The sequence below is a fragment of the Triturus cristatus genome, chromosome 2_2, assembly GCF_964204655.1.
Source record: "Triturus cristatus chromosome 2_2, aTriCri1.1, whole genome shotgun sequence".
NCBI lineage: Eukaryota > Metazoa > Chordata > Amphibia > Caudata > Salamandridae > Triturus > Triturus cristatus.
Window position 1 is genome coordinate 813,223,332 of NC_140582.1, and position 21,507 is coordinate 813,244,838.

The following is a 21,507-nucleotide window of genomic DNA, read 5'->3' on the forward strand; positions in this document are numbered from 1 at the left end:
GCATCTTGGCTAGTGCCAATCTGTGTCTACTCGAACCCCAAAGTAAAGAGAATAATAGGGTGTCTAGTGTTTTAAATATCCATGCTGAGAGAATAACTAAGATTTACAAATTAATAAGGGAGCCTGGGCAGCATAACCATTTTGGACACCGCAAGACGGCCCGCTACTGTGAGCGGTAAAGTATTCCAGAAGGAGACTTGGGACCGAAGGGAGTTGACGGTCCGTACTACGTCTCCAGCTATTGTGTCGGCGGTGGTTCTATATATGTATATCCCTAAATATTTAAAGGTTACTGGTTCTACTCTAAACTGCAATTGACCAAATCCCAAAAGGGGCGCATCATACGTATTATTGAAAGAATATGCTATGGAATTGGAGGCATTAAGATGTAACCCGGATAGCCCCTCGAACTATGAAAACACGTCCGCTACTACATGCATGTCCTCATTTAAGTCCCGGAAATATAACATGTCGTCTGCTTAGAGTGACACAGAATGAATTGTACCCTGTATGGGAATTCCAAACGGGACAATAGCCTGCCGTAGATATTGGGCTAGAGGCTCGTGCGCCAGGACGAACAATAAAGGCGACAGGGGGGGGGGGCAACCCTGTTGCGTGCCTCAATAAATAGAATACGCTGGCGATATAATCAAACCATTTTTTGTGCGGGCTGTAGGATTGGTATAGAGTAATTTTATCCAGTTACAGTATTCCAGAGGTAGACTGAACTTGGTCAAGACCGCCAGCATATAAGACCAACTCAGAGAATCAAAGGCTTGGCGTATATCAAAGGATAGACACCCAGCACGCGGTACCGGTCTCATAGTCGCATGTAGTATAGCATGCAATCGACGAATATTTAAAGAGCTGCTACGTTTGAGGACAAATCCACACTGATATACATATACGAGTTGGGGGTGAAAGGGAAGAAGCATAGACGCCAGGAGTTTACTGAGTATTTTATACTCCGTATTAAGAATGGAAAGAGGCCTATAGTATGTAAGCTCAAGGGGATCTTTATCAGTCTTAAGCAAAGAGGTGACTAGTGCCTCTCTAGTTGTGGGGGGGAAGTGTACCTTCAGCAATCGAGGTAGTGTAAAGCTGTAAGAGTTTAGGGCTGTCGAAAAGATTGAACAAAATTCAATAGGGAGCCTGTTTTATTACGAGCTAGTGCCTTGATTGCCATATTTATTTCCACCGGTGTAATTGGAGCTTTCAGGTCTTGGACGTCCGAATCAAATTACTGGGAGGTCTACCTCTGTAAGGAAGCAAGTAGTAGCGTCTAGCACATCTAGATGAGGAGCCGTATATAACTTATTATAGTAGATTTGGACGACGGAATTTATCTCAGCCTGGGTGGTGACCTGCGAATGTTGAACAGTATTAATCGGCAATATGGGAGTGGGGGGTTGTCGGGGCGCAATGAGTCTCGCCAATAAGGTGCTGGCCCGATCTGCTTCTGAGTGCGTGCGAAGTGTGTATGCATTAAAATCAATCAATCTTAAACGTTCTAGTAATTCTGCATATTTGATCCTAGCTGATTGCAAGCGCTCCGCCCCATCCTCATCCGTTTGGGCCTCCACCTACTGTGCTTGTAATTTGCCCTCCAGCTCTGCGAGGTCCCTAAACGCTTCCCTCCAAGAAACTCAAGAATACGCCCCGGATCGACACCTTGAATGCCACCCATTCTATAGATCGGGTCGTAGCTGTACCTTCATGAATTGTAAAGTATGTTGTTATGGCAATGGCTAACATGGCCCTATATACCTGGTCTTCCAATTGCAGGGGTAGCATACGCCAGGCCGGAATAGGCGTGGGATTACGTCCCTGTAGGAAGGTGGATATCTGACTATGGTTACCCCCAACTTTTTGCCTAGTGTCTAGCTGGTTTTTCGACTTAGTTGGCCTGAGATCCTGCCATTCAGGGTCTCAGGCTGTCTGCTCTCTCTGTAAAATGGACTCCATGTACCCTAGGTACATAATCAATTGGTAAGGATCTCCTTATTGGACCCTGTATAGTGTACCCTAGGTACCCAGGGCATAGGTGTACCCTAGGCCTCCCAGGGGCTGCAGCATGTATTATGCCACCCCTGGTCTGGCCTTCCAATCAGACACAACTGGCTGATCACTCAGCTGGGGCAAGGTCGTGTAATCACCCCTTGCTTAGGTGTAGTATTCCTATACCTACCTTATATATAGACACATGTGTACCTATCAGTCACTCCTATGGCAGGCCTTAACAATCCTGGAGGCAGAGTGCTTGGTAACATGTGAGATGGTGCTCTAGCATGAGCTGAGCCTGTCTGCAGCTTTCGGAACCATGTCCTTATAGCTGTTCTATGATATAGCCTACCATATACTCTTAAGGTGCCTTATAATCTTAAACGGTTATGGTAACTATGGTTGGGCTGTATCAAAACATGTCGTGTAAGGTGTCTAACACGTTGGAATAATACCCCCATACCATTTCTGGTGATGAGGATATTATTCCCCCCTTCTAGAGGGAGAGACATGTTAAAATCATACGTTGCTGTTTATCTCTAACCAAAGCCTCAGCACCACAAAATGGATGCTGCTGCCACAGACACAAGTCTGACCTCCTGCTGCTGGGAGTGATCCCAGCCAGGGAGGCCTGGACAATAGGTTTCCTGCTTGGGGAGGTGCTAGCACCTCCCCAGACAGCCTTTAGTGTATTGGGGCAGGGTGGGCTGAAAGGAATGAGACATGCCTGGGGCACACAAGGTGTTCCTTGCATAGTCCAGTTCAAACCGGCGCTGGGGCACTCCAGCCCCAGCTCTGGCGCGAAACTGGACAAAGGGAAGTGGGTGTAACCACCCCCTCCCAGGTCCCACCCATAAGGCGTGACCTAGCAGGTATCCCAGCCCCCCAGATTAGTATAAGAGTGGGAGTTGGGCCTCAAGAGATTAGATTATCCTGAACCTGCAAAACTGAACAGAAACTCTGGACCTTCGACATTCGACGAAAGAAGAAGACTGAAGAATCTCCCTTGTAGCCAAGGAGTGGCTACCCTGTGCAAACAGGCACCATCAAGTGACTACCCTTTGCTTTGTGAAACGTTCGACGAGGAACCGACTGCAGAGCCCGACCAGAGCCTTGATTTCCAGACTTCTCCGACCCTCATCCACATCTGCAGCAGAGCTGAGATCCGTGGAGGCGACGAGCGACGTGGGACCGGCTACCTGGGAAAAGTGGCTAGTAACTTACAGCGCAGCTTCTGAGGTACCCTCGAAGTTGTGCACCGGGGATTGAGAAGCCCCAACCCCAAGCACCATCTGCACCGAAGACCAGCCCCCCACACTCCACGAGTCCTGCGTGGGGCCCTTCAGCATTTTCCTGCTTGCCGCGTCTGTCCGGTTGCTTGCCCGCTGGCTAGTGGCCTCTGTGACGACGCTCCCTGAAATCTTCTGCGCTGGTTTGGCTCCTCCAGACTGGCTCCCGCTTCTCTGCAAAGAAGAAGCACCCCAGACCTTCCTGGTCTGCACCAGAAGCAAGTCCCTTGTTCTTCGTGGGTTCCGCTTGCCAAGGCTTGGTGAGTCCTAGTCCAACTTCGACGCCGCCGACAGCAAGAGCCTTCGTGGGACAGCTCGCCTCCTGGTCCTGGTCGTCCTCGACGCTTCCTGGTCCTCCTGGCTGCAGCGACAAGCTTCACCTTCACCTGCAACTCTTCACGACATCGCCTGGTTCCTTCCTGGTTCCACGTGGTCACTGGCTAGTGACCTTGACTCTGTCCCTTCTGCTTGCAGGTTTCTTCTCTTCTTGATCCCAGCCTTGGGATCCACCGGACACTCTCTCCTGACTGCCTGTCAGCATCTTTCTTCAGGCATCCATAGGAGCCGACGACGAAAACGACGCATCTTCACCCCTATGCACCCGCAGCCTGTGGGCTAGGTAACTTGGGTACTCCGGTGCTCATCAGGATAGTGACTATCCTAGTGTCTAGTTTTCAAGTCTCAACTTCCTAGCTACTCCGGAAGTGTCCTAAATCTATCTATTTCTAAACTGTAACATTGCTATGGACTTTTACGCATTACGCGTGAGTGTTTCCACTCTGCACACGAATCCCGTGGGCCTCCCACTTCCTAACTAACGCTAGTGTAGTGTAGCGTAGCCCCAGCGATTCCCTAGGCCTAGGCCTATTCTATTTCCGTGACAGTGGTTCTTATACCACTTATTTAGTATATGGTTTGCGTGGCCCCTAGGGCCTAACTGTATTACTTACCTGTGTGACTTACTGTATGCATTAATAAGACTGTGTTGTACTTACCTCTAAACTCATAAAGAGTGCTGAGGGTTTGCTTAGAATAAATACACTTTATTTTATATATATATCTGTTGTGGTGTCCTTTCATTTGGTATTCAAGGGATTATATATGGTATCACAGCTGGCTTCACATGCCATTCAGAGTTTAGCCTAAGACTGCTCTTGTCCATGCTACCACTAGGATAGCTGGTCTATAAGGTTGACTTTACAACCAATCACCATAAGGGTATTTGGACTGATATAAGGTGTACACTATAACTAGTGACATCATACATCAGGCCAACTTCTCAGTCCCCACTTGAGATTTAGCTCAATGGGATTGTGATCTGAGATTGTCTTGCCTAAGTAAGTACAGTGCAAAACAGTCTACGAGAGTTCGGGTGAACATAGAAAATCGCCCTGGCGGGTATGTAACAGAGGAAAGAGTAGAATGAATATTCCCTCACGTTTATGTGCTGGGATCTCCAGACATCTACTAAATTCCATCCCTGTGCCCAGCGTTACAGTGCCGCAGCCTGGGAGTGCGCGGTGGTGTTCGGCAAGGGAGGGTGAGAGCGGTCTAGGGATACATCAAAAACTGCATTCAGGTCCCCTCCCAGTAACCATGGGTAGCAGGACCAGTCCGAGAGAGCCAGTGATACCCGGGACAGAAAAGTATCTTGGTCTACATTTGGCGCTTAAAGGGACCCCCAACACCACTTGCGTACCATCTAAAGTCCCCCGTAAAACACACATCTCCCTTGTTCATCTATCCTACTCTAAGGGAAAAGGGAATTCCAGCCCGGATCCATATTGCAGTCCCTCTGGAAAAGGCAGAATATGCTGTGTCATAAAATTGACCCCTCCAACGCCCTTGCAATTTCGCGGTTTCAGGGGGTATTAGATGTGTCTCTTGCAAATATACTATTTGTTGTGGTGTGTAATAACAGGGAAACTTGTAATCCTGATCATCATAAAAGAACAGGTCACATGTAACGCAGATCTATGAAATGTAATAACAGTACAATCATGCAAGCTTTCCCTGAAACATGCTAGTAAGAAGTTTGAATGCCTTAGCCCTCGGTCCTTAAAACGAATTTCGAGAATAATTTTATGACTGCTAATAGAGGGAAGGCGGAGCTTTGGAGAGCTAATTCCTGTGTAGCTGGTAGAAGGGAAGTTATCAGATGCAAACTCTGGATTTCTCAATTCTAGGAACATCAAGCTGCTTTTAAAAAGCAGACTATAGTGTTCTCGGCAGGGTGTATCTGTGTAGCAACTCTCATAGGTAGATGGGGTCCGGATTATAAAAGTCTCAATGGCAAAGGGACATACACTTGAAAATGGCCACTTTTGCCACTGGCAGCCAATGAAGGGAAAGGAGGATGTGAGATATATCTGAACGAGTTACCAGGTCAAGATGAATCAGGCAGCAGCATTTTTAACAATTTGGAGCTTGTGTAATAGATATGCCAGCAATCCGAGATTAAGGGCATCACATTGGCTGATCTTTGATGGAATCAAGGACTGAACAACTGTTTGTGACAGTCAGCAGGCAAGAGGGTTAACCTTGTGCGGGATCCTGAAATGGAAGAAACAGGAAGATGCGATCTTGGTGATTTGGCCAGCAAAGTATAAACCCTCAAACATTACCCAAAAATTGTGAACTGAAAATAAGAAAGCTACTTAAATTAAAGTACTTCGCATTATTTTTGCATTGCCTACTGCAGACGTTTAAATAATGTGCACAACAAAATGTGCAAAAGTTTCTGTATCTGTAAAATTGAAAAATATTGGGTAATAATTCATCTGCTAGCCCTGCTATTTGACCATCTTTCCTTCTAATAACATCAGGCATCACAAAAAATCTACTTGCCACAGTTATCATTAGGGTTAGCTATTTTTAGGGTCTACTGACCCATTTTGGCGAGCTTGAGCTGGCAAAGAACTGGTCTTCTGTTCATCCAGAAAGCGAATGAGCGATAAAAACGCCTTTAAATCTGGTTTTTATCTTATCACGTTTACTATGCGTACAAAGACAGAATCTCAAACATCAGCCAGCTTATTTCTTCTACATATTTCTGCTTATTTTATTCTGGAGACTGAAGTTTACTTTTCTTTCTCTGACTGCAAAGTCAGAGGATTCTGTAAAGTGAACTGTCTGACAATTGTACTGGGATACAGGGAGTTCGAAATGCAAAGGCTGTAGAATGTCAGCCACCATTTAAATAGCTTGTAAATAAACTGTACACAAATTTCAAACTATATCAGCAGATAGGAAAGTACTTTTTTGTAATTCTGAAGTGCACTTAGATATTTTAATCAAAACTAATTCAAACATTTTACTTGGTGATGTGCAAATTAGACATATTTGCTGAAACCTGATTTCCACACATTATCACTTATATGGTATATAGTATCAGTAGAACTGCATGTCAGTGTGAAATTATGTGGCCATTTTAATGGGAAATGTGCGGTCTGTAAATACCAGTGTGCTACCACATCATGCTTCAGTAGGAAAATGCTACTTACCCATTATACATCTGTTCTTGGATTGTAGAGCTGCAGATTCACATGCTTTGCATAAGTCTGCCATCTAGTGTTGGGTCCGGATGTTTGCACTTTGTTTTTCTTGTAAGAAGTCTTTTCCAGTCACGAGGTAGGTGACTCCTTTCAGTGATAGTGCGTATGGGCATTGACTCCATTGTGAGACTGTTTTCCCGCGGAAGGTGAGAATTGAGTTAGTAAGAGTAGAATAGACATGTCCACGTTGTATGTATCTAAGTAAGATATTACTGCAACAGGTATAGGGAGGCGGGCGGGCGCATGTGAATCTACAGCTCTACATGCCAAGAACAGATGCATACTGGGTATGTAGCATTTTCCGTTCGAGGCACGTGAGCTGTAGATCACATGCAGACTATACAGCAGTAACATCCCAAAGCGGTGGCTAACCTGTAGCTGTTGCAGGGGTTTGAAAGCGTACAAAGAACTTCCTGGCCTACATTAGCTTGTTGTCTTGCTAACACATCTACACAATAGTGTTTCTGTGACTGTGTGAGGTGTAGACCATGTTGCAGCTTTACAGATGTCAGCTATGGGAATCTTCCCTAAGAAAGCCAAAGAAGCCCCCAGTTTGCTAGTAGAATGTGCTCAAGGGGGAATTGTTAAAATCCTTTTTTCTTTTGTATAGCATGTCTGAATACATTGAACTATCCATCGTGCAATACCTGATTTAGAAATGGGATTGCCTTTGTGAGGTGTAGCAAAAGCAACAAAGTTGTTTAGTTTTACTAAAAGGCTTTGTCCTTTCTATGCAATAGAGTAATGCTCGTTTAACATCTAAGGTGTTTAGAGCACGTTCTGCCACAGAATCTGGTTGAGGAAAAAACACAGGCAACTCAACAGATTAGTTGATGAGGAAGGCAGAAATCACTTTAGGTAGAAATTTAGGGTTAGTACGAAGAACCACTTTGTTTTGGTGTACTTGTAAAAATGGTTCTTCTATGGTTAGTGCCTGAAGCTCACCCCCTCTCCTCATTGATGTGATAGCAATGAGAAAAGCAACTTTCCAAGTGAGAAATTGCAGTTCACATTTATGCAATGGCTCAAAGGGTGGACCTATTAGTCTGGTAAGAATATTAAGATTCCACACTGGGGCAGGTGGAAGCCTTGGGGGAATAACTCGAGTCCTTCCATAAAAGCCTTAATAACAGGCACTCTTAAAAGAGACAGATGTTGTCTATTCTGAAGGTGTGCGGCTATTGCAGCGAGATGTAAGCGTATAGATGTGTACGCTAATTTTGACTGTTGTAAATGCAGTAAATAGCAAATGATATTTTGAACTGAAGCATCAAGCGGGTTGATATGGTTGTTATTGCAATAAATACCAAACCGCTTCCATTTTGCTGCATAGTAAGCTTTGTAGTAGGTTGTCTAGCTTCTTTAATAAATGTTCATACAGTCTGGCGGAAGATTGAGATAGCCAAACTCTAGGACTTTAGGTGCCAGATAGCTAGGTTGAGATGTCTGGGATGCGGTGTCTAATCTCTCCACGGCTCTGCGTGATGAGATTGGATGTGAGATGTAGTTTCTGATGAGGAACTACTGAGACTCCAACAGGGGGGTGAACGGAGGTTGACGGGCCTATGTGGGAGCTACTAGGATTAGTGTGAGGGACATTTGCCTGAGCTTCTGAACCAGTAGTGGAATGAGTGGGAGAGGCGGAAAAGCGTAGGCATATATCCCTGACAAGTTAATCCATAGTGCATTGCTTTTGGACAATGGGTGTGGATATCTGGAGGGGAAGCTTGGGCATTTTGGTGAGTGGTGAACAGATCTATGCCTGGGAAGCCCACAATCTGAAAGAACGGGAGGAGAACTTGAGGGTGTAGTTCCCACTCGTGAATTTGTTGTTTCTGAACGCTGAGCAGATCTGCGATCTTATGGTCTACTCCTGGTAGGTGTTTTGATAGGAGATAGATTTTGTGATGCACGGCCCCCCTCCAAATGGCCTGTGCAAGGTGTGACAGTTGGAGTGTGTGTCCCTCCCTGTTTCTGTATATAATACATGGCTGTCTGTGCATATCAGGACAGCTTTGCCTACAAGGTGAGTTTGGAAGGCTTTGAGCGCTAGAAATACTGCTAGGAGCTCTAGATGATTTATGTGAAGCTGCTTTTGCTGTGGACTCCACATGCCCTGAATTGTGTGAGTTTGGAGGTGCGCTTCCCAACCAGTTTGCGATGTGTCTGCTGTTAGCACTGTTTGTGGAACTGGGTCGATGAAGAGCCGCCATTTGGAAAGGTTTTGTGGATTCCACCAGTGCAGAGAGCGATAAGTGCAGCCCTCTGCCAACACTAGATCTGATAATTGACCCTGAGACTGATTCCACTGAAATGCTAAGCATTTCTGAAGGGCAAGCATTTGAAGTCTTGCATAGGGGACTACTAAGATGCAAGACGCCATTATTCCTAGTAACTGCTTGAATACCCGAGCTGGCAATGAGTGGTGGGGCTGGAACTGGGAAATAAGAGCCCGAATGTTGCAGATTCTGGCTGGATTGGGACAGGCTAAAGCTTTTTCCGTATCGAGAGTGGCTCCCAAGTACGTTTGCATGTTGGAGGGTTGAAGATGGGACTTGGACAGATTTACTGTGAATCCGAGATCGTGGAGCAGCTGTACTGTTTTGGGAGTGTGTTGTAGACACTTTGCTTGTGAACTGGCTTTGATGAGCCAGTCGTCTAAGTATGGGAAGACGTGAATATGTTGTCTTCGCAGATGAGCTGCAACTACTGCCAGGCATTTGGTGAATACGCTGGGAGCAGTGGTGACTCCGAATGGAAGCACTTTGAACTGATAATGTTTCCCAGCTACCACAAACCGGAGATATTTGCGATGAGCGGGATGTATTGGAATATGGAAGTACACGTCCTTTAAGTCTAAAGTAGACAAAAAGTTGCCGTGCTGAAGGTGTGGGAGCACATGGAGTGTTACTATGTGGAAATGGTTTGATTGGATATACAGATTCAGGTCTCTGAGGCCTAGTATAGGCCTGAGAGAGCTGTCCTTTTGAGGTATGAGAAAGTATAGTGAGCATACGCCGGTCCCTTGATACTGTAATACGACTGGCTCTATAGTTTCTTTTTGCAATAGAGAGAATTTCTTGTTTGAGTAGGTTCAAGTGCTCTGGAGATATTTTCTGTGATTTGAGAAATGTTTGGGGGATTGTCGGTAAGCTCCAGTCAATAACCAGATCAGATAATTCCTAGAACCCATTTGTCTGATGTTATTGTATTCCAGACGGGTAGAAAGTGAGAAAGACGTCCCCCTACAGGTTTGGAATGATCGGGGGGAGGGGTCAAATCACTCTTTGGTGGCTACAGGCCAAGAATGTGTTGTGTTGCCTTTACCTCTTCCCTTGCCATTATTGCCTCAAAATCCTCCTCTAAAGCAACCTCTGGAAGAGGGTGACTGATTGTTGCCTCTATAGGTGGCAGAGGTATTGTCCGAGGATATGTTCTTCGAGCCCCCTCTGTAAAAGGAGCGGCGAAAGGAGCCCAGATTGGAAGGAGACTGCAAAGCCCCCATGGATTTTGCAACCTCTGTGTCCTTCATTTTTTCTAAAGAAGTATCTACTACAGGTCTGAAGAGGTGTTCCTTTATCGAAGGATAGATTTAAAATGGAAGTTTGGACTTCAGGTATAAACCCTGAAATTCTGAGCCAGGCGTGTCTTATCAGAACGCTAGTGTTAATTGCGCAAGCTGCAATATCAGCTGCATCCAAAGCCAATCTAATAGATGTATTATAAATAAGCTTTCCTTCCTGAATTCAATAATTATTTTTAGGTTCGTCTGGCAAGAATTGGAGCAATTTTCCAGCTCGTCGTAATGAGCCCTGTCATAACGTGCTAAAAGAGCCAGGGTGTTGGCAATACGCTAGTGATTGGCTGCCTGTGCAGCTACTCTTTTGTCAGAGGGTTCCATAAGTTTAGATTCTTTATCAGGAGGAGGGGCATCTCCTGTGGTATGAGAATTTGCTCTTTTGCGAGTGTTAGAGACCACTTGGGAGTCTAAGGGAACTTGACCTTTGATATAGATTGGGTCTGTAGGTGCCGGCTTAGATTTTTTGTCTTCTCTAGGTGTGACAATCCTTGCACGCACAGGGTCTTTAAAAATTTCGTCTGCGTGTTTGAGCATACCCTTGAGCATGGGCAGTGTGTGTGTTACTCTTTGAGAGGAACTTAAGGTCTCGAAGAGAAAATACTCTTCAAGGTGCCCTTTGTGAAGTTGGACCCCATGATATTCAGCAGCCCTTTTAAGTAGCTCTATGTCCCCTGTGAAGTGGAGAAGGAGGTGTAAGAGGAGGGGAAGAAGGATTAGTATCAACATTCTTAAGTGGAATCTCTGGCTTCCGTTTAACTGGTAGTTTTACATGACTATGTCCAGTTTTTGGATTAATAACGGGTTGTTTGTTTCAAGTCAGTGTTGGAAGGCGGGACGTCGAAAAGAGGCTCCTTAGATGGGGTAGGAGCTGTTTTGTCTTTCGGTGCCAGAATTTAAGGTGCCGAAGATTTCAGCGGCGAGTGTTTTGGATCTGAAGATTTAAGTTTGGATGTCGATGGGATGGGCACGATGGCGTGCTTGGATTTTGGTGCCGAAGATTTGGGTTCGGTGCCAAAATTGGGCAGACTCGATCCCGAGGTGGAAGGCTTTGATGTGTGTTTCGGTGCCGAGCCCGAAGGCGGGGCGTTCAAAACCTTTTCTCGGTGCAGACCTTGGCCCATAGGCAGAGGAAGGACCGTAGCCTTTTTGTTCAGCATTTTTTGGGGCAGGGGAGTATAAGTACTCACGGTACGCTGACTCTGCGGAATGTCCTGGAGTCTTCGGACACGTTAATGTGTTCCTCCTCTTCTTCGGCTCCTTGTGCGTCAAAGGCTTCATGATCGGAATCTTCTCAGAAGAGATACGGTGCGGAGCCGCTTTGTTGGTTCATTTTGTGACGTTGAGTCAGACGATCACGGAGCGTCTTCTTGGACCAAAAAGATCGGCACGTGTCGCAGTCCTGTTTGTTACGTGTGGGGGATAGACACAAGTTGCACACTTCGTGAAAGTTGGTGCACGGATACTCAGCGCGACACCCGGGACAGAATTTGAATGGAGTTTGTTCCATCTACTGCAAGTTGACCAGATGCGGTTAGGCCAAAAGGCCCTCCACGAATTTTCCGATCGAAGACTTTGAACCAATACGTTACGACTGTGAAACGCGATCGAGAAACAATACCGTCGAGGGTAGTGGATTGCGCACCGAGGGGGAACCCGAGAAACGGTGCTGAACCGGAGCGAACCCGATGGCGAACACAATGGAGTCGATGCCCATGCGCACTATCACCGAAAGAAGGAGTCACTTACCTCGTGACTGGAAAAGACCTCTTCGAAGAAAAACAAAATGCAATCATCCGGATCCAGCACTAGATGGCAGACTTGTGCAAAGCATGTGATCTACAGCTCACATGCCTCCAACATAGATTTATTAAAAGTGGTAGTTTTTAAACACAAACCTAGAAACATTATTGCCACCGCCCTGATGACTATGCTATTGGTGAGCTAAGAGGCAAGTCAGGGGTCATGTGTACCCTATATGTGGGCTAGATTCTTATTACACATGGAGCAAAACAAAATTGTTTTTGTACAGCAGAAATCACATATTTGAAGTTGCTCTCACATGTGATGATGAAGTAAAAGGCAGCTCAGTGAAATAAAATATTTGCCTAGGATCATGCACTTTGAGATCAGGGGTGGGGTCAAGAGCCTTCCAATTAGATGGATTAGATTATTCAGGTCCCTAGACCTGCAGGTCTGGTTAATATTTAGGTTTATTCAAGACCTGAAGACGTAACTTTTTATGGCTAAAGGCCTCTGGCAGAAGTGAATGTTTATACCAGCATATGTGTCTATACATGTGCTGGTCCTGTGAAGTATCAACATTCCCAGTTACAACTGGCCTTGGAGAGCTCTGTGGCCGTTGCAGCAAGTTCATGAGCTGTACACGAGTTTCACCTATGGCCATCTACTTGCAGCTCAATAAGAAGGTTACCTTACTGGTTGCTGTGAAGGTAGATTGTGCAGCGGGAGCATCACCTTGGTTTGAAGTAGTACCAGGGAGCAATGACAGTCCCAAATAGAAGGCTGCCGCATGTTTAGTAGAGAGAAAAAAAAACCCTGAGAAAAGTCTGGTGTTTCCTGGCTAGGACAGCAGTCTTGTATTTAGTCTATCCTGCACATTCAATGGAATAGGGTTGTCGTGTTTAAATAGCTGAACTGAAGTATTAAGGTGTAAAGAAAACAAATTAGCACTGCCAATGCCAACAGGTTTGGCTTATAACCAAGTTCCTCTTCAGTCACTGATGAGTTTAGGCACACATGGACTTCTAGATAAACTCTGTCTCTCATTCCTGCACTCTTCCATCCACCTACTCACTGACATACAATAAAACAGTCAAACTAAACAAACATATACAAGATAAATTTAAATAAAGTAAAAAAAGAAAATACTCTGGTGTATATGCATATGGGGCACGTGCTTACAATAAAGTAAAGAATTAAACGTGCACAGAGAAGGTATTCTGGAATGATACTGTGTGCACAGAAGGAATAACCCACCTTTAAAGGCCTCTTGCTTTAAAGTATGCTTTTCACAATAAATATGCCACCCAATTACATTTCTCATAACCTTACATAATTAACAGATCTCCTCTCTGGCATCGGACTTAACTTATCCTAATTAACTAATCAGGCTTGTAGTCTATCACTGGTGTGTGGCCATAACCAACTCAGGCTTGCTGTCTTGGGCATACGCTTTCCAGCAAGGCAACCATAAGGCATAGCCATGATGTGGAAAAGTGTACATTTTAGGTTCGCATAAGCGGCAGCCATTTTGACAGTCACGTCCATTTAGTTTCTGCTGTGTTCATTTTACTCTCCGCTGTTCGTCTTTTCATCCAGCCTGTCTCCTCTAACTTTAGCAGACCTCTCCGACATAGTCAATCTGGTGTACGTGCTGGGGAGGTTGCAGCTGCCGGCCACCTAGTCTCAAAGGTTATCGATTGATAGCTTATTGCCGCCATAAACATTCCTTCTTCCACCTTCTCATGCTCCTGACCATCTGGTCAGGCTTTGTTCTTGTTTGCCTGTAGCTATTTTCTGCTTAAACCTGTTCCCTCCAGTTTTCCTTCCGATGAGATTGCATTCTAACAAACAGTATATAAGGACGATGGTTTTTGCATTAGGTGTACTTCCTCCCACAACACTGGAGGGTGTTGTTCGGACACAGTCCTGGTCATGAGAATTTAATAAACTTGGTTTGCTTTACTTCACTCCAGTGCCGATCTCTCTTTTGATAGTCTTCGGACCCGTGGACGAGTGACCCTGCACCAGTGTGCCCTCACGGGGGTACATTTGCACAATTGGCGCCCAGCACCTAGGGCCCCATCGGAGACGCAGTCGTCTGAAGGAGTGGTCTTGACGGAAGATCGAAATTATCACGGAGGACGCGCACTGCATGAGAAGACTAGTCTTTGCAGCCAACGTGAACCTTCCAGTTTTCTTGACTTGACCCTCCGGGTGGTGGCCGGTCTTGACTGGGGCTGCTTTGACGAATTTTGCAGTGACCATTAGGTCGACCAGAGATCGGCAGGTGGAAGTTGAAGACTTCTGTTTGGTAAGGTCACTGATGCGGCACTCTTATTTGTTTGGTTTGGTTTTGGTATTCATTCTTTGCAAAGACAGAAGACGGGTAATGTGGGGATTTTTCTCCTTTTGAAACTTGTTTGGATAAGTAATATTTTACATATACTTGTAAATACATGCCTATTATTAGTACACTTCGTAAGTGGTGCTGCGGCAGTACCAGAAGTGTTTTGGAAGAAAGTCAGCCGGCTCCTGCAGAAAGGACGCTGAATAGAGATGTATATAAAATATGGTATTTGTCCCATAATTTATGGCTCATTGTGGCACAAATACACAAAGGGGGAATCCGATTTACAGTGGCCAGTGAATGGGTCATTTGATTTTATGAAGGTTCAGTATATGGAACAGTGTATGTTCAAAAAGAAGAGTAGGGGGGGAGGAGCCAAGATGGCGACCGGGACGGCAGCGTAGACTCCCGGCTCCGTGAACCTCCGCATCCCGCACGGATATCCTGCACGAGATCCTTAGTCTGCGCTATGCGATCGTGTTTGTGAATGAGAGTGGCAACCGAACGTGAGACTCCGAGGTTTCTGGCTGCGGTACCGCCGGAGAAATGTGCATTTGAACTTTGCGGCCCGTGCGGCCCTGGAGCCGGGACCTCGAGTGGACGCCTTGGCCGGGTGGCAGTTCAACAACAGCGGCCTGTGGTGACGGGGTGGAGTCGGTCCACCGGAGCGGTGCTAGCCCCGGCCTGCATTCCGCCGTGGTCGCTCCCACTGCTAAGCGTAGCGGACTGAGGGCATGCCCGGGGGTGCAATTCTCAGATTCTCCGGTGCTTGCCCCTGCCTTTGACTGTGAGCTGCCCGGACGCCGCCCGTGGCTCGCCCTGATCCTTGCGGGCTGCTCCCGGATTTTCGCGGGAGCTGGTCCGTGGTGGGGGCGACTGTTGCCCGGGACCACGCAACGGATAAAATTTTTGCCTGCCCCCGGAACCCAGTCTCCAGCGACGTGGACCTCGAGGCGCTTGTCCCTGGGTCCCGGCCCCAATACGGGTCGGGCCTCCCCGGCGGCCATCTTGTTGCGATGCAGCCTACCATCCTGTCCACTGGATCGCAGCAGGATTGGGAGTGTGTGACTTTTGGGAGTGTGGCGGAGCGATCACAGAGAGCTGTGCTGGGCTACGGCGACCTCCTAGAGGCCCTTGGTGCCCTTCATTTCTCCTTGGCTCGGGGCGTCGGGGTATTGGGGAGTAAGCTCGATGGTGTGGCATCAGCGTTGGGACAGTGGCGGCCTGCCTGTCCACAGGTACACAGGGACTTCCCACACTGCACACAGGAGGACAATGTCGCGGCCACCCCTGCGATTAGTGCACAGCTGGACACTCCGGACAGTATGCTACCGTGTGATCGGCTAGCTGAGGGTTTGATCTGTTCCGGAGGTATTGGACCCGAGTGGAAGGTGGTGGCCTTGTCCCGTGCACGGCCTCCGGCGACCCAGGGACAATTCCAGCAACAGTTGTCTGCTTTGGCTGATTCCGCCTTCCTGGACCTTGTGTGCAGTGCAGATCCTGGGGCAGCACTGGGAAAGACGTCCCTCCATGATGCGGACTGTGTTGGTATTCAGAGACTTCCACCCCACCTGTGTGCGTCGCTTCCCGGTCGTTTTTGGACACTCCTTTACCTTGGAACATCGGACATGGCGCTGGGTCGAGGGGTAGGCATGGGCAGAATTGCAAAGAGTGGTCAAGGATAGGGCTGATCCTTCGGGGGTGGTCATCTAGTAGACGGGCTGGCTCAGGGGTTGCGTACTCTCATGACATAGTTATTAGCATATTCGGTGCATAATGCTCCCCATTCCCTTTTTTGATATGGTCGATTTTGTGCTGCTTATTGTTGGCTGTGGGGAGACCTCACCGTGCGGGAGGGAGGAGCCGGGGGTATGTTTTGAAGGCCCTCCTCCAGTTTATAATACTTTCTCTACCCCCCCGTCTGGTGGGGTTCTTTTCTTATTCCTTTTTCCCTGTTTCTTCTATATTTCGGGTCTAGTTCCAGGGCGACAGGCACACTGCTGGGGGGGGGGGGGGGGGGCCGTACTCATTTGCAGAGGTGCAGGGTGGGGGGTTGGGGGAGGGGATTCTTTAGTCTCTCATCTCTTTTTCCATGGCCTCCTTTTTCTTCTCCGCTTCTTCTTGTTTTTTCTTTTCTGGGATCAGCGTGGTACACCTCCTTTGTTGTGAATCGTTGCCTTTTCATGTGTGCCACAGTTTCCGGGGTGTTCTTGGGCGTTAGGGTGGGGGCATGCAGGCGCAACTGTTTCTGATATTCTTCCCCATCCTGAATTTCCTGTGTCTGCGCCATTGATCCAATAGATTGCTGTTTATTGCTTACGTCTATTATTCTGCCTGCCTCTTATCGCTGTTGGGAAATTGTTTGGCACCTGATCCTACTGTCTTGTTCCATTATAAAATGAAAAACCTTTTTTCTCCTGGTGTCCTACCTGCGCTGCTCATTGGCCGGACTATAGTAGCATGAACATTCTGCTCTCCGAGGTGCCGCCTGTGTTCACATTTGATCCTTATTGCTCTGATTGCTTAGCGGCCGGCCCCGGGGGGTTGTAGGCCCATACTTGTTACTGCTTGAACTGTCAATAAAGGTTTAAAAAAAAAAAAAAAAAGAAGAGTAGGCAGGATATGTTTGGTAGTTTGCGTATGTGGGATAAGGAAGTGCGAGAGAGAGAAGAACGCGGAAGCTATAGCACAGAAAGAACAGTGGGAAACGATGTATCAGAAATGTGTTGAATTAAGAGTTAAGGAGATGCAGGAAGGGATAGAAAAGGTAGAGAGAGAACGTCGATTGCAGGTAAATGGCCAGTACCATATTAGACGTCCTGTCTATCCACTACTTAATAAGCCTTATGATGACTATTTTATTAGAGCGACCCCCACCCCTGTATAACTCTCCTGATCCGAGTGCACCTGAGGGAGGTGCTTCTGATGAGGAAATCTCCTCATTAGATGAGAAGGACAAAGATCAGCGATCCATGAGACAAACTCGCTCTACTATGTCTAGCGCAGATAATGATAAATTGAAGGGCAGTGCTAGAGAGGAATCTCGTCGGAAGACTACAGCGACGATCCTCACAACTACAGTACAGGCTTGGGAAGACGCAAATCAGGTATAATGTTTAGAAAAGTTCTGTTAGGAGATATTATATATTGGAAACATATTTCTGACGAATCAGGCCCAACTGATTTGAAGACAGATTATAGGCGGTTAAATTACGGGATGATACATTGCAAAAGGAAAAAGAATCAGCTAAAAAGCAGCAAGCAGGCGTTGAGACAACAGGATCTCAGACAGAGAAATTGGATATTCCGTTGGATGCGAATAATACCAGCAGTAGTGAGTCTGCTATGAGACCAATGCGTGAAGCTGCACCCCTGTATGTTCCTCCGAAGGGTGCGGGAACAAATGATAAGACTTACGATGATGCAAAGGGATATTTTATATATAATTGAGTCTACACTCCCTGGAATAGAACAGATGTTACGGCCCTTAAGGCTGTCTTGCCTGACCCCCGGAAAAATACTGCCGCCTTCTATGAGGTGGAAGGAGCCATTAGTTCTTGTACTATGACATTAGCAGATGTAGATATGTTCTTTGGGCTTATTTTGCCCCGTGATATGTGGAGAACGATACGCAAAATCAATGACGCGGAGGCATTTGGTGACACTTGGGTAAAATTAGAAGAAATAGATACGGATAGGTTACCTGCTCAGAAACCCCAACAGGAGATATTAGATCTTCCTAAAGCTATTGTGACTAAATTGAAGACTCTCATACCCCCTAAGAAAATAGATTGGACTACGTTAGCGTCTTGTAAACAGAAAAAAGATGAAGCAGTCTCTGATTTCTTTTCAATGTTTGAGGAGACATTTCATGATTTTAGTGGCCAGTCCCTGGCCGATGACACGAGCAAACATTTGTCTGTCAACAAATTTGTTGCTAATATGTTACCAGAAATATCTAGTCGCCTTAAAGCGAGTGAGAGTTCTTGGACTACTTCCTCCCCAGTTTCCCGTTTGACAATGGCACAATATTATGAGCGACAAGAACGGGAAGGGAGGATAAAAAGGTTAAGGAATTGAAAACAAAGGTGATGATGGCTCAAGCGTATGGTCCACCATTTAGGAGAGGTGGAGGGGCGCATGTGCAATGCATGTACCCGGAGCGTTCCCTCTCCTTCGGGCCAATTTGTCTCCTGATCAGTGTGCCTATTGTAAAGAGACTGGGCACTGGCGTTCTGAGTGCCCGGTTTTGCAAGGTCAGCAATATCAGCGGGAACGGGGAAGTATGAGAGGGCGTCCATGGAGCGTAGGGAGCAGGGGTGGTGCAAGTGTTCGCCCCCGGTTTGAGGCAGTTGAACAGGGTTCAAATTACCCTAATGCTTTTGACAACCACATCAATACCAAATGACTGACTATTCTGCTGATACACCCACAGATTACGATTGTCTATAGGGATGCCTATGACGGGGTGTGGGACCGGTTGAGGTGCCAGTAGATCAAATGGTTCCCTATGTTGACACAAGTGTCTTGGGATCTACTGATCAATTTCTGGTTGATACAGGGGCTACCCCTAGTGCCCTGTCTAAAAGACTGGTTCCTAGGGCTCCTCTGTCTGGCACAATGATAATATCGATAGGGATCGATGGAACACCTACACCTAGCCCACTATCACAGCCACTTGAATTTGGACTAGATAAATTCACTCCAGCATGTCCATTTTTGCTCTCCCCTAACACTCCAGATAACATTGTAGGTATCGATATGCTAAAATATTTTCATGCTACAATACGCTGTTCCCCGGAAGGTGTACGTGTTATCCTCAATGACAACTATCCAATCATTGATAGATCTTGCCTTATCAATGAGGCCACCGTTCTGGCATCCTTGCCTTGTACCCTGTGGGCTAGATCAGATACTGATGTGGGTCAAATGGTTATTCCTCCTGTACAAATTCAAGAGAGATGGTGCCTCCGACTCGTTTGCCTCAATACAAGATATCTCGAGAGGGTGAGGAGGCACTAACCGGTATTGTCCAGGACTGACTGAAGTAGGTGTAGTGGAAGAGGTTCCCTATAATACTTGCAATAGCCTTGTCCTTCCTGTAGGAAGGTGGATATCTGACTATGGTTACCCCCAACTTTTTGCCTAGTGTCTAGCTGGTTTTTCGACTTAGTTGGCCTGAGATCCTGCCATTCAGGGTCTCAGGCTGTCTGCTCTCTTTAAAATGGACTCCATGTATCCTAGGTACATAACCAATTGGTAAGGATCACCTTATTGGACCCTGTACAGTGTACCCTAGGTACCCAGGGCATAGGTGTACCCTAGGCCTCCCAGGGGCTGCAGCATGTATTATGCCACCCCTGGTCTGGCCTTCCAATCAGACACAACTGGCTGATCACTCAGCTGGGGCAAGGTCGTGTAATCACCCCTTGCTTAGATATAGTATGCCTATATCTGCCCTTATATATAGACACATGTGTACCTATCAGTCACTCCTATGGCAGGCCTTAACAATCCTGGAGGCAGAGTGCTTGGTAACATGTGAGATGGTGCTCTAGCATGAGCTGAGCCTGTCTGCAGCTTTCGGAACTATGTCCTTATAGCTGTTCTATGATATAGCCTACCATATACTCTTAAAGTGCCTTATAATCTTAGACGGTTATGGTAACTATGGTTTGGCTTTATCAAAACATGTCGTGTAAGGTGTCTAACACTTTGGAATAATATCCCCATACCATTTCTGGTGATGAGGATATTATTCCTCCCTTCTAGAGGGAGAGACATGTTAAAATCCTACTTTGCTGTTTAACTCTAACCAAAGCCTCAGCATCACAAAATGGATGCTGCTGCAACAGACACGAGTCTGACCTCCTGCTGCTGGGAGTGATCCCGGCAAGGGAGGCTTGGACAATAGGTTTCCTGCTTGGGGAGGTGCTAGCACCTCCCCAGACAGACTTTAGTGTATTGGGGCAGGGAGGGCTGAAAGGAATGAGACATGCCTGGGGCACACAAGGTGTCCCATGCATAGTCCAGTTCAAACCGGTGCTGGGGCACTCCAGCCCCAGTCCTGGCGCGAAACTGGACAAAGGGAAGGGGGTGTAACCACCCCCCTCCCAGGTCCCACCCATAAGGCGTGACCTAGAAGGTAACCCAGCCCCCCAGATTTAGATAAGAGTGGTAGCTGGGCCCCAGGAGATTAGATTATCCTGAACCTGCAACTTGAACAGAAACTCTGGACCTTCGACATTCGACGAAAGAAGAAGACTGAAGAATCTCCCTTGTGGCCAAGGAGTGGCTACCCTGTGCAAACAGGCACCATCAAGAGACTACCCTTTGCTTTGCTGAAGTTCTACGAGGGACCGACTGCAGAGCCCGACCAGAGCCTTGACTTCCAGACTTCTCCGACCCTGATCCACATCCACAGCCACAGCCGAGCTGAGATCCGTGGAGGCGACGAGAGACGTGGGACCGGCTACCTGGGAAAAGTGGCGAGTATCTTCCAGCGCAGCTTCTGAGGTACCCTCGAAGTTGTGCACCGGGGATTGAGAAGCCCCAACCCCAAGCACCATCTGCACCGAAGATCAGCCCCCCACACTCCACGAGTCCTGCGTGGGGCCCTTCTGCATTTTCCTGCTTGCCGCGCCTGTCCGGTTGCTTGCCCGTTGGCTAGTGGCCTTTGTGACGACGCATCCAGAAATCTTCACTGCTGGTTTGGCTCCTCCAGACTGGCTCCCGCTTCCTTGCAAAAGAGAAGCACCCCAGACCTTCCTGGTCTGCACCAGAAGCAAGTCCTCCGTTCTTCGTGGGTTCCGCTTGCCAAGGCTTGGTGAGTCCTAGTTCGACTTCGACGCCGCCGACAGCAAGAGCCTTCGTGGGACAGCTCGCCTCCTGGTCCTGGTCGTCCTCTACGTTCCCTGGTCCTCGTGGCTGCAGCGACAAGCTTCACCTTCACCTGCAATCTTCACGACATCGCCTGGTTCCTTCCTGGTTCCA

The 21,507-nt window shown here is 47.2% G+C and overlaps 1 protein-coding gene across 1 annotated transcript in view; it reads right to left on the reverse strand.

Moving 5' to 3' along the window:
• Nucleotides 1–21,507, reverse strand: part of SLAIN2 (SLAIN family member 2) — a 318,048-nt gene that overhangs the window by 127,731 nt on the left and 168,810 nt on the right. The gene's annotated exons all lie outside the window — the stretch shown is intronic.